Consider the following 14,671-nt stretch of genomic DNA (forward strand, 5'->3'; position numbering starts at 1 on the left):
TTTCCTTCAATGTCACCCCTCGTGCAGGAATTTATTTACATGGTGCTTTCCCTCCCAAACATGAAGTGCACTTACTTGCACGCTTGCCTCCTTAGCACTTGTTTTCCCCATGAGCACTAACTGTGCAAGAGATATGATCTGTTGATTTGTAGCTCCCTGAGGTAATGAAACACAGATGCAAAGCATTAAGCGTCACTGCTGTTTAGCGAAATTATAGCACAGACCCCACACATGAAGACTCAAGACAGGCCAGGGAGACGATCCAAATCCCTGGAGGATCCTACTGGTGACAGCAGAAATGTGACAGGTGGGATGATCCTGGAATTACACTCGTTAGTCACAAAACTGTTGAGCTTGTTTTTTACAGACACTTGAGTAATGACAATGTAGCAAAATATGGTTATTAGGTTTGGCCTCTCTTTCTGCCTATACACTGTATGTTCTGGCTAACTGCAGTGATGTCTTTTCAGCCTTAGTTAAGTGTTTGTATTGCAAGGCCCTCTCCTCAGTGCGGTCATGTTTATCTGGCCTTCAGCTGAGAAAATATAGATAAGCACATAGAAACAAAACCAGTCCAGAAAAATAATCTGGTGTTAGCACATTATTAAAGTGCACATTGCCAGTTCAATCAGATGATAGTTGGGTTACACTTTATTTCGATAGTTTAGACACTTAACTATAAGTAAATTTGATAAAATGCAAATACATGTCGACTAACTCTCAGAGTATTAGTAGACTTTTAGGTTAGGGTTTCTAGAATAAGTTGATGTACTTGAAAAGTTACTTGTAGTCAGTAGAATGTCTGTTGGGGGACCATCAAAATAAAGTGTTAGCAGATATTAAGGCGACAGTTTACAATGCTTTTTTGACTGTTAGTTGACATGTAGTTGCAAAGTTACTTGTAGTTAGTAGTAGAATGTCTAATGGGGACTATCAAAATGAAATGTTATAAATAGATGGATAGACAGACAGACATGTTCATTCGTACACCCGTTTCCGCTTTAGCAGCAATTGTTAAGATGATCCTGGAGAGGGCGCTCTTCCACATTCTATATGTTATTGCACAGCACCAGTCTTCACTATTTAGCACTGTTTTAGTTCATAGCAATGTGCAGTGCAACTGTGTCCCAACGATTGTATATCGCTCACCATGATTTTTTTGAGAATGGTGCTGTACGACATCATTGTTGGTCCTCGAACAACATTTTTGTTAACTAGCTTTAGGGTTTGGCCTGTAGGGCTGGTTTGAGGCTTGAACAACTTTCTTATCAAATAATCATTTCTCTTTTTGGGAAGTGTGTGGTTGAGGTTATAACAAGAAAATTAGTCTGAACCTAGAAACGTAGTCTAACCATTACTTAGCAAGTTATGTGACTTTTTGTTGTTCTTTGTTAAGGAATGATCCAACGGCATGAGACTCGTCCAGATGCTCCAGGTAATTGTGAGAGGAATGTGAATACAGAAAGAGAGGAGGCAGAGTCAGATTCAGAACTCAAGCTCAGTCAGCTGTCTCTTTGACTGATAAGCCTCCCCAACAACATTCCTCCTAAAAAAAAGAGAAAACGAGTGAGAGTTTGACACATAACAGTGATGAAACAGAAGGAACTAGTGTGCCGCCTGCCAGAATTGGCCTGACGCTTTTCTAGTCACCTCAGTGATGTTTACTCAGCCATAAAACCTTAAGGCCACCTCTCTTCAACGGCTCTCCAAATTCTTTTTGAGCTGTTTTTGCATATGTGTGCTGATATGAAGCAGACAAGACCAGGGTTTCCAGATGTACTCCCCGCCTCTATCATCTGGGCATGCTCATACCAACTCTGGGCAGGCAAATAAAGCAAATCCCTGGCACAGCACAGTCTTTAAATCATATCTGCGGTTGGCTTTGGGTTCTTTCGGCGCTCTTTTGTGCTTTTGTTCATCTCGTACACTCCTCCTTTTCCTGCCTTTTTCATTGTGTCAAGTCAAATACGATATTAAGTGAACTCTCCACACCCACCTTTGGTATATTAGACCATTGTTTGATGTACTTACTCATTCTATCTATTTCTCTCCCAGTGTGTTTATCTCTTTTTCTCTAGGACAAAAAAATGGAGAAGCCCCACCCAGCTGAGGAGTAATGTAGTGCTCCCCAAACATATTTGAGGAGTCATGTGCTATCCATACTCCACCAAGACCATTTAAGACATTAGTGAAACTTATTATTCACTGGGAGTGTTTTTCTTTGACATTGTGGGTATTTATTTTGGGTTGCACAAAAATGTTTTAAGCACAGTGAATTAGGATGAGATAACTCTCTTTTGTATATTTTAGAGTTTTGGGACATTTAGTTTAGCATTTCACATCAATCATTAATATGCAAAACACCCAATTTTAGGAATGATGGTTCGTAATCACTGTATATTGTACAATGTACAAAACACATCTAGATACTTATGCAACAGTTACAATATAGAGAAAGTAATTGCACTATAATATCGCAATTAGTTCCGGTCCTCGAATTTGATTGGCCCAAAATAAGATGAGGCATTATGCTCAATCTGGAGTAGAGAAAGGATGAGATGTAGATGCAGAATATATGGACACAATTTAAGTTCATTTAAAGTGTTTACAGAAAACAAACAGAAAAAAAAGTTTTACAATATGGTTACCATTTTAAATTTTTGTTGGCCTATTTGTTGTTGTGCAATACGTGTTGTTTGCACTATGTGTTGTAGAGTTAATTTTCATCCAAATTCTGATTTCTGATATTCAGATTTCATCAAATTTAATGTCAACACAAAATGTTTTATCAGTTGTTTTGAATTTTACACATGTATTGAGTGAACTGATGAATTTGATTAATCATAGCCAATAGCCAATAGGCTATATGCTTTGGGGTTTGTTAAATATGTTCTGTGAATGTTTATTTGATAATATGTGTTGATAAATCATGTGTTTTTAATTAAGATACAGGATATTTTTTTATAAATCAGGGATGTCCCACTTTACCAGACCAGCTGGCCCACTTTACCTGAAAAGAAATTTGTCTGGAGTGCATGATCTCAAAATCTTTATTGGTATACCTTGCAAATAACACATTATATCAACTGTATTCAAATTGAAGTATAGCTGGACCTTAAAGTTAACAAAAGTAATAAAGAAAAGAAAAAAGAAAAACATCTACTGTAGGTATCTAAATTACACGTTTTACAAAAAGTGGCCTATTTTACCTGCATTGAAAAATAGCGGCACTGTGACCTTAACACCATTTGTATCACTCCCAGACAGACTAGGCCTACAGCCTAGTTTCCGAAATTGCTATACTCCTTCATTGACTAGCCTATTCCAAATGGATATCATAAACTGTGTCCGAATTCACCAATATACTCGTTTACGGTGAGACAGCCATTTGTATGGTGTATAAAATTATATATCAAGAGTAGCCTACTCATTCAATCATATACGTTAATATAACAACAGATGCAGCCATAGTCCCCTACATGAGAAAGGGGTGAACAAAAATAAACAAGTGTTTTGGAGACAAAATTGAAACGAATGGAACTGAAAATATTAGCACACAACACAATCCTGAAATCACTAGCCTAGAAATCTAGACGCACCCTAGCGGCAGCAAAATGTATTTTGCAGCCAGGGTAGTCTAGCAACTCTCCATTGACTTTCGTGCTGGAAAAACCTAAATTGGGTCAGGCCAATCACGTCGTGTATAGAGTAGGCGGGGCGGGCTTAACATAATGGCGACAGAGTTGCGACCGTTTATACTGTCTATGGTTGCGACGGTTTCCTGCTACTTGAAAACAAAGGCTGAGTCCCAATTCGCCTACTTATGCTACGACCTAAAAGTATGTACTTTTTTTGTGATGAAAAAGTACATACTTTTGAGTGTGTAGCAAAAAGTATGCACGTTCTGGGACATACTTCGATGACGTCATGCAACGTGAACTTGAACGTGGTTGCCTTACGCACACCGCGACTGTTAAAAAACATTTAACATTTCATTCATTCTTATATGTCCAATATAATTTTATTTACTATTCCCATCTTTTTTTTTCCACAATACATTTACAATGTGTTTACCAAATTGAGGAGTGAAGCAGGGCGTCGTCGTAGATCAACCAAACGCAGGTCGTTTGTGAGGCGGCTGGTTCTGACGTTCATGTGCAAATGTGTGTAACTTAACGAAAGCTAGCGCTACTTATTTTCTGAGTTAAAATATTTAAAGTTTATAGTGTAACTATTGTTTAACGTATTTTATACTTAATCTTATACTTATGTATAATACTTAAAAATACCCCGATGAAAATGAACCATGCTTTTACTATAGTAAAAGTGTAGTAACCATGTTTCTTTGGTTGGACTGATAAATTTAACATATGTACAGCCACAGACAGTATTACTACATATAAGTCAGACAGAAACATCAAAAGAAATGCATAAAAAAAGACACTTGCATGACAGTGTACTAGAGCCTTTTTATTTTTGTTTTGTAGCCTGCAATAAGGCGCTCAATATCTTCATCGGACCCTACAAGATAAACACGGTACTTTTTTGGCACAACATAAACCCATTAATATTATGAGACAATAAAATATAACTTTAATTAGGGTTAAACATTTGAATTCTTACACTTAAAAACTGAGGGCGCATCTCCGCTGCTGCATCCGACTGCCAGGTTTACATCACCGCAAAGCTCCTCCCTCCCGCACGCAATGGGTTGTGGGCAATATTAGCCGTTAGAGTGTGCATTGATCTGCACTTCGAATTCTAACCGGAAATAGTAAACCATCCGGGTATCTTTGGAATACTCATTTCAACATGCTACGATTTGGGACGTACTAATTCTAGTTTCGCATACTATTTAGGACGGATAGTATGCGAATTGGGACTCAGCAAAAGAAGAGCTGCTGCTGGAGAACAGTCATTCGAATCGGCTTTGGCCGCGACTCTGGAGGACTTGGAGTTAGGTTCTTCTCTGAGAAAGAGCAAAGAACGGCACTTTAGTCATTCTTAAAAAAGGAAGATGTGTTCGTAGTTTTGCCAGCCAGATTCAAAAGTTGAATCAATCAACTAACGTTAGCTCCGCTGTTGGGAAAACGCTCTGGTTGGTTGAAGCGCTGTCCTATTGCGTGCAGAGGGAATTTGAAAGACAGCCGTTTATCCTGCCCCTCGGATTGAGCCGTGTCTATGGTGAGTTGCCAGACCAAACATCTTGATGTAGGTCTGGCTTGCCAGGCTATGAAATCACAAATTGTTTACTGGATTAGCCTACTTTGAAAAAAGTAATAGATCTTATGTAGCTCCGCCCCTTTCAGCTCTGGGTTCGTTCATATTTAACGGCTCTGGGTTCGTTGTGGTCTTTTGGTTTGTCCTACTTCCACAGCATGAAGGTAGGATCTTACAAATTTATGAATGAACCGCTCGTTTTAAAATCTTACAGGTCTACTGACATTCATGACATCCACTTTAAATATGACAATGCCCATGATTACTTTCGTTAACAATAACTCCACAATATGTAAATTCACTTCACCAGCCTACTCATTGACAGCATATGCCAGCTCCCCAGTTCAAACACAAAATAGTAAAAATGCCTGCCTAAGGTCCACATTTTGTTCTTGAGTAGATGTCTTAAAGGGGTGGTTGATTATGATTTCACTTTTCTAACTTTAGTTAGTGTGTAATGTTGCTTTTTGAGCATAAACAACATCTGCAAAGTTACAACGCTCAAAGTTCAAAGCAAAGGAAGATATTTGCTTTTAAAAATATATTTTTTTAAGGACTACAGCAAACGGCTGGTAGGACACAAGCTTCCTCCCGGGTTAGTGACATCACTAACCCTATAATTTACATAAACCCCGCCCCCAGAAACAAGATTTATAGATTATCATGACAGAATATGCTAATCAATGACTAGAAGAACAACACAAAAGCTACATAAATTCATCAACTAACCATTCAGAAACATCCTGTTGCATTCTACATGTTGTCACTTCTTCTTGAGTCTCTCCATCAAAGTCTGACTCCAGTTTGAACATAAACACTGACATTTCCAGTGCATGTCTGTGTGAGGTAAAAGGACAGAGCTCTTGAAGCCCAGCCCCCTGTGCTGAGAGCAGCAGCTCATTTGCATTTAAAGGGACACACACAAAAACGGTGCGTTTTTTGCTCACCCTCAAAAAGTGACAATTTTAACATATATATATAAGAATATCTGTAGGGAATTTTGAGCTAAAACTTCACATACACACTCTGGGGACATCAGAGACTTATTTTACATCTTGTGAAAAGGGCATTATACCACCCCTTTAATTTATTTGGTAGGCTATATTAATTTTTTAAACCTGGTGTAAGTGTCCAAATACTTTTTTGGGCCACTGTATTTAGAAAAGTTGTGGCAGTCGCTCTCAAATTGATTGCTTTTTGTCTATGTGAGACCTTTTAAGGTATTCTGCTCAAACATATCTTTAAACTATTTCAGTCAAGATAGATTTATCAAAGCTGAAGTTCAAAAAGTGGACTTCTTGCTTATGGCAAGAATGCAGAGAATCTACAGAACAATGAAAAATTATAATGATTATTCCAGTACATTCTTGGTGTATTGTGTTACTGCTGGAGCTGATGTTTACTCAACAGTGTTTGACAGAGATTTTACAGGCCTCATCAACCATGGGCTCTCCAGGTTCAGTTTGCATAGCCTAGCAACTGCCTCAGTTTCCTGCCTTTGTACACTGTTTCATTTCCCATTCTTCACCCTGGAAAAACGTACAAGCAGAGGCAAACACAATCCGTCAGAGCTCAGTCATTCAAACACCTCAGAAACGCACAGTTTAGGCCAAGAGAAGCGAATAATCTGGTGAAGCAAGACGTAAATTACCACAAATGGATAGATAACCCATTCAATAGCCTAGATCCTTTTTTTATTCTTCTCACACAACTCCAAACTTGTACCACTCATTTTGGAGAGAAAACATATTTAAACTGGCAAGTAATGGTTGTTTTTCATTCCCAATGCCATGAGTTTGGGGTGTAACTATCTGATTGACCAATGGAGATGGAGTATATTCATAATATCACATAATCACACGTTAAACATATAGATTATAACTTTTTCCTGTCAGTATAACCATATGGTTTTTTCCAATGATTCATGTTCTCGTGAAGGCTACTTTACAATAATGATGATGCACAATGACTGAAGCACTTAACCTTTACATAAATAAGTGTGAAACCCTACACTTAAATTGTGTAGAAAGTGTAGAAAGATAAGAATTCTTAAAGGCTGTACTCTGGATTTAGCAAGCTATTGGAGAAAAATTTTAAGAGCTAATAAACGTCTCAAGCAGGAATGTGTAACTACCTTGTATGGGCATTAAAACCAAGAGCTCGTTTTTTTTCTATCATCTTTCTGCAGCAAAGAGGTTTACTTTATTTAATGTGGTTTAAATAAGGGGGATTTCTAAAGGTGGTGAGGTGGGAAGGTCAAACAGAGAAAAAAAAAACACTATATCTTCTCTCATTCTAGGACCTTTTTAAAGGTGGTACAGAAAGGAGGGGATTCCTCTTCCTGAATGGTGCTGATGCCACTGAGTCTCACCTCTCTGTGAATGAGAAATACTGAGGTGAGAATGTGAGGGGTCAAAGTCTGGCTCTTGTAACGTTTCTGAACTTCTTTTTTACATCTCCATCAGTTTTTCCACCTATCCATCATTTGGATGAAAGAGAAAAGTGGATGTTTGACATTTGACATCAAAAGACAGAGGACAAGCCTCTCCATTCCTGTACTGCACATTCCACTGACAGGTGACAGAGAAATGTCAGAATTTGCCCAATTCTTAGCCTTTAACCTTTGACCTTTATATCCACATCTTTCATAACTTATACTTTTAGTGCCACTTTCCAGCAAAAACAATATTCAAAAGTTTGATTTTAAACTGAGTGTCCACCTCATGGAGATGAGTTAAGAATAAGTTAATGCTATTTTTGTAAAAGCTGTTTGCTGATATTACTCTTTATATCCAAACAGAGCTAATTTACTCCCAGTTAGCACATTTATACTCTACAAAACATTTAGCAAACATTATAGTTTGGTAGTGGGAATGTTAGCAACATAACATGTTTGAAATGCTCTCTCAATGAACAAAGGCGTAGTTTGATGACGCAACATTTGCTAAGAATTATGGATCTTGTAGTCAACGTCAAGCCGACCGATCTAATAATGTTTATGGATGACTGAATACATCGATGCTTTTAACATGACTGTGATATGAAGCAGGTCGGGATTGCTAAGAGACAGCTATCAGCTCCACACGCGACGCGAGTCCCGCGGATATAAAGGGAATATGGGCATTTCATTCTACATTCAACTCACAGGTCAGTTTATTAGACAAATTAAACTTGTGAGGTAACGCAGCGCTGTTTCACTTGGTCTAACATTACACTATCACACTAAACATTGTTGAACTATATAACATTGATTAGTTTTATGTAAATGTGCTCACCTGTTTAATAAAGTACATGTAGGAGCGGTCGAAGTCTCGGACGTGGAGCTCTCGTTTATATACTATCTATGGGAGCTCTCGGCATCTCGAAAACACCGCACTGATATTGATTCTCGTTTTAGTTCTCCTTTTTTATCCAAAGTCTGCTTGCCATGGTCCATAATGTTTGAACAAAACAACAACAGCGTGCAAATAGACATTGCGAACTACACAGTTGTCCGCATCAGTCGCTTTGGTTACTATCAGAGGGCTCTGGTTGCTATGGCAATACGAGCGGAAGCAGAGACAACGCGGATGTGACGGCATTGGCGGCGACAAAACGGAAATAAAGAAACGGGACGTGTCTTCGAATTAAATTACAAATTTCTCCTAGTTTGAAAGTTGTTGGAAACAGTCGGGATAATGTAAGTACACAACTAAAAAATATATATAACATAGATATAGTGATTTTTGCTATTTTTAAAGCAAAAAAGTTACATATTGTGCCTTTAATTTCTTTAAATTACGCATGAAGTTTATTACTTAATAATTTTAAGTCATCGGGGTTTCCTCACTTTTTTAAGTTGTCAACTGATGAATTTTTACAGTGAACAATTATTATAAGAACTGTAAATTATTTCCCAGTTTTACAAGGAAATAATATATTACCATATTTGCTGGAATATAAATTGCTTTCTATAATCTGAAATTTAACACCAAAGAAGACATTTTTTGTTTTTCCACAACATTTACTCTTTTCCAACTATAGTTCAAGTGACCGCATCTGTCAAACTCCAAAAAGAACTGTTGAACTATATGGAAAAGAGGTGCGTGAAAATTATCAAAATATTTTCTTTTGTATTCCACTGAAGACAGGAAGTTGGAATGGCATGAGTAAATATAAAAGAATTGAAATATTTTGGTTATTGATTCTAGGAAAGTTTGTCTCTAATGTTTACACAGCCTCTATAACGTTAGCCCTGTTAGGTATTTTCCCAAAACTGTCCAGGTCAGCGTAACCCTTCCTCAAAGGTATTTGAATCGATTTGGCCCGTTTCATTGCTAACTAGCCTTTGAGTCTGTAAACTTTTAACATTATTTCATGGCTGTGCTTGCCTTGTTTTGGCATTACACAACACAATCATTTCCCTTCCCCTGAGACTGATTCACTATAGAGAGCTGGTCCATGCTTGCTGAAAGAATGCACCTCATGGAATGCCGGTCTTTGTATCACTGTAACTTTCGAGCCAAGTATCATGAACAATACGAACTGTCACAGACTTGTTTGGATGTTACTTAGTTGCACCTCCTTTGCCTTGAAACACTAAGCCGTGAAGAATCGAGCTGTAATGGATTAGAGGGATAAGATAAAAGCAGCCATAAGCAGACTAAAAACTGCATGTTAACATTGAAAAACATTGGCGCAATGGAATGGAAAAACGTGTTCTGTACCACTTACAGTTTCTTTTCTATACAAACCTGACATCATAGGCACTCATGTAAAATACGCCTCATGTAATTCTGCTCTTGTGATTGCCTTGGTTTGACAGGTCTCAATGATGTGAAACAGATATATATATATCAACAATCATTATTCTGTTTTCCTCATCCAAGTCTGAAACTGAATGCCATTTATTCCATGGAATGAATTGGTAACAGCATGTCCTAGTGTTTTCACAAACATGCTGTACTGATAAGTCTGTGGCTCTGGAATTCTTACAGTCTGAGGTAATGGAGTAAATGCAGAAAAGTGTGGAGCAACCATTTCTGCTGGAGTTTTTACTTCCCTCACCAGGCTCACGGCGTAAGGTGATCAAGCAGATTATGCTAATAGCTTAAGTGAATTTCCATGCATTGCTCTGAAACAAAATCATGTGGAATCTTGCTGTAATATTTGCATTTTCAGAAACCTCCAGTGTTTAAATATGATAACTATGATTAACTATTGTAAAACAACTGGGTGAATTTCATAAAGCATGTTTGGGTCATGTTTCAAGCCAAAACTGAAAGGAAAAGATGATTTTATTTTATTTTTTATTCAACTGTATGAATATGTTATAAAATTGTTATAAATATGTTATTCAATTTTAGTTTATTTTAAATATATATATATATATATATATATATATATATATATATATATATATATATATATATATATATATATATATATATATATATATATATATATATATATATATATATATAAAATTTGTTTGGGTTTTTTTTGGTTGATGTTTTGTTTTTTGTTTAGAGTTTTGTTTTGTTTTTTTGTTTGGAGTTTTTGTTTGGTGTTTGATTTTTGTTTTGTGTTTTTCTTTTGCTCTGTTTGGTGTTTGATTTTAGTTTTGTGTTTTTGTTTTGTTTTGCTTGGTGTTTTGTTTTTGTTTTGTTTGTGTTTTGTTTTGTTGTTTTATGTTTTATTTTGTTTTTGTAAAAAAAACATGATTTTAAGTTCAAAATATCTATAAAATTATACAGTAATTTTTTTCACATTATGGTAATGAGAAAGAGTTTTCTTTGCATTCACCTAATTAGTTGAAACTAGCTGTTTATGTTTCTAATGCGATTAAGACGCACTAGTGCTCATTTATTTTAAATAATGCCTTTAATGTTTACTAATACTTACTAATTTATGAAATCTTTTTTTACGACTTGAAGATGAAGTGATGCATACTGTACATTGCTTTCTAAAACTGTTGTGCCAGAGTTAATGTGAGAAAGAGAAAACCAGCTTGGCTTCTTCTGTCAGCAGGCTATAACTTCTCTTGAGTTTCTTGAAAGATTTGTGTCATGCGATGAACTAACTTCATCACAACACAACAACTTGCAGCCACATTGTTGTCCTGATCAAAGCTTTTAATACAACTTAGCTACTTATGCCATCATATACACATGTAAGAGGGACTCTGTCTTGTATTTTAATGAGCATAGAGTGTTTTGCCCCAAACTCATCTGATGGTTTCAGATCATAAATCAGATATCACTGAAATAAAGAGGATACTGTTTGTACAAAATTCCTCTTCAAGCAACAGCACCAGTTTATTCCCATTGCCATGCCAACAGTCTGGTAAACGGCAACTGTGTGGAAAGATTAACAGTTGTGTGAAGTAGGTTTCACTAGGCACTGGGTGATATCCTTTACGATCCACCAGCAGCTCATTTCTCGCAATGGCTAAATGGTGCAATAATCCAGGCTATTTATGCAATATTGCATTTGTATTTTTGTAGAATTTGTGTCAGACACAGGTTACCAAACTATCATTTCGCTTGGATTTTAACAATAGTTCATTGTTTAAAATCTCATGTTTTGGTCCATATAATGAATAAAATTACTTTTACTGTATAGACAAAAAACACTTTTTTCTACATTTTAAAAAATAGCTTCATAGAAGAAAGAAGAAATACTGAAGATCAGTCTTTCTACACATCATTCATGAAAAACCAACAAACAAAAATACTTTCATGGTCATGTTTGTGGCTTTTGAGGAGAATCCTCCATCATGTGGAAGGAGTTTCCCAACCTCACCTCTCTCCCAGAAAACACGGGTGGGTTCACTTGCTCTCTAATGACAATATATTGAGCAAGCCATGCTTTACCCAATTTCATTAGCAAATTTTCTCTTTTTTTCCCCTTCCTCCCTCCCTCTTTCTGACTGTTTCTTTCTCCCGTTGCTGCAATCTAAACTGAAGACACACATGGGCCTTTCACACCACTTCTGGAAAATTCCTCTCCTCTCAGTCTTTGCTTTAGGGAGGATATGCTCATTTATATCTGTGTTAGGTTATACGCCCTGTGGGCATCTGTGGACTGAGGGGTGTGCCAGGGCAGGGCTTTTTCAATGAGATTCTTCCCTATGCGTTTACTGTTACACTACTGTTTGAAAGTGTGGGATTAGTTCGATTTTTCAGTTTTTTGATAGAAATACATTTACATTTAGTCATTTAGCAGATGCTTTTGTCCAAAGCGACTTACAAATTAGGACTAAATTAAGCGAGTCATCGTGAAGAGGCAAAAACAACGCAAGAAGTGCTCAAAATACGAAGTTCAGGAATTGTTCAGAGTAGCATAAGCCTGAAGTGAGGATTAAAGAATTAAATACAGCAAAAACAGCAATATTGTGAAATTTCAAATAACTATTTTTCTATTTTAATGTATTTTACAGTGTAATTTATTTTTGAACAGTAGTGTATTTCCAAAAATCAGCATGTAATACTGAGAATCACATTCAGAATCATTTTGCATTTGGTTAGATGTGACATAGCCTTAAAAAATATAAATTACAGTGGCCTCAAAAAGTATCTGGACACATTTTGTTTTTGTCCAAACAATGAATGTCAATTAGGTCTGAAACAATGTTGGCCCTCATTGGCTTTGGTTGTATATAAAATTATTTTTTTTTTTTTTTCTTTTTTTATACCGTCTTTTGTGTCACTTAAGAGATAAAGTCACACAAGTTCGGAAAGTAAATGATGACAGTTTTTATTTTTGTGTGAACTATCCCTTTAAACTTCAAGTATTTCTCCCACAAAACCCAAGATTCTTCATCTCTTGGCCTCCAGAGTTCAGTCAAAGCCAGTTATCTTTCAAACAGACATATCAATGGTTAAGACCCCATTTTCTGCCAAACATTTGGGGTCTTTCCATGCAATAAATTTAGCGACTCACAATGAACTCCAAGGAAACAAGGGAGGAATGACATATTTGTGAATTCCCAAGTGTCCCTCAGCACTGTATAATGATTGTGGTTAGCTTCTTCAGACACACCTCTGTGTCTGAATTTATGTGTGCTGAATAATAAAAACAGAAGGAGTGAGAAAAAGTGGGAGGCTGAATAGATAGAGAGAGACACGCCCTGATAAAACTTTTTTTTAACATCTTCCAGATGATATCGCTATGCTGATGCTTGGTTTGAAAACAACCTCTGATTCATGTCAGTGTATCCAGCTGGTGCCTGCCCTGTTGTTTTCATGTCATGTGTCTGCATTTCCAAAATTCCTCCAGACCTGGCACACTTGTGAAGAGAAATACATTTTATATATTTATTTTACATTTTAAAATGTAAAATAAATATATAAAACATGTAATTGATCACTATACATATATATAATATATATAAATAAATATATATATATATATAAAACAATTAATATAGAAACTATATATATATATATATATATATATATATATATATATATATATATATATATATATATATATATATAAAATCTGTAGCCCTAGGAAATGTAAGTATGCCATGTACTGTATTTTTTCCCAAAGAATGTGCCATGTTGTGGCAGCAACCTCAAATAGGCTATAATGGATATCCAGTGACTCACTATCCTTTTTTTGTTTTTTTTGTTTTTTTACTGGCCACTCCTATTCCGCTCAGGTGCAGTCTTCACCTATTAACATTTAATGCAAATAGTCTTGCTATGCAGAGCATCTGTTTATAATGTAAAAACCTTGACTATATATGTGACCCAGTCACATGGGTACATTTTTTGAAATTGAGATTTATACATCACATGGAAGTTGAATAGCCTAAATAAGATTTCCACTGATGTATGGTTTGTTAGGATAGGACAATATTTGGCCGAGATACAACTATAAAATCTGGAATCTGAGGGTGCAAAAAAATCGAAACATTGAGAAAATCGGTTTTAAAGTTGTCCATTTATGTTCGCGATTGTGCTGCATCACTCACAAAAATAAATGTTTTATATATTTACGGTAGGAAATTTACAAAATATCTTCATGGAACATGATCTTTACTTAATATCCTAATGATTTTTGGCATAAAAGAAAAATCGATAATTTTGACCCATACTATGTATTTTTGGCTATTGCCAGTGCAACTTGTGACTGGTTTTGTGATCCAGGGTCACATACTGTATGTGTTCAAAAATGTAGTTTGTTTGCATGCTGATTAAGGGTAAGGTCATGTTGATGTAGTATTACAGTATTTTATCTTTCTTATTATCATAAAGTTGCAATGTTTTAAAAAAGATTTCATAATTAGGACAGTGTTTTAGTGCCGCAGTTAAATAAAATAAAATCAAGAATGAAGTTATGGGCCTATTATGAGATAATGTAATAATATGCCTACGATTCTATTCTCTTTTTTTATGATCATTTATGAAATCATTATCAAAACATTATGACTTTATTCTCTTAATGTTACAGCTTTTTTTTT

The sequence above is a fragment of the Scardinius erythrophthalmus genome (genome assembly GCF_964197995.2).
Source record: "Scardinius erythrophthalmus genome assembly, chromosome: 24".
In the NCBI taxonomy this organism is placed as follows: domain Eukaryota; kingdom Metazoa; phylum Chordata; class Actinopteri; order Cypriniformes; family Leuciscidae; genus Scardinius; species Scardinius erythrophthalmus.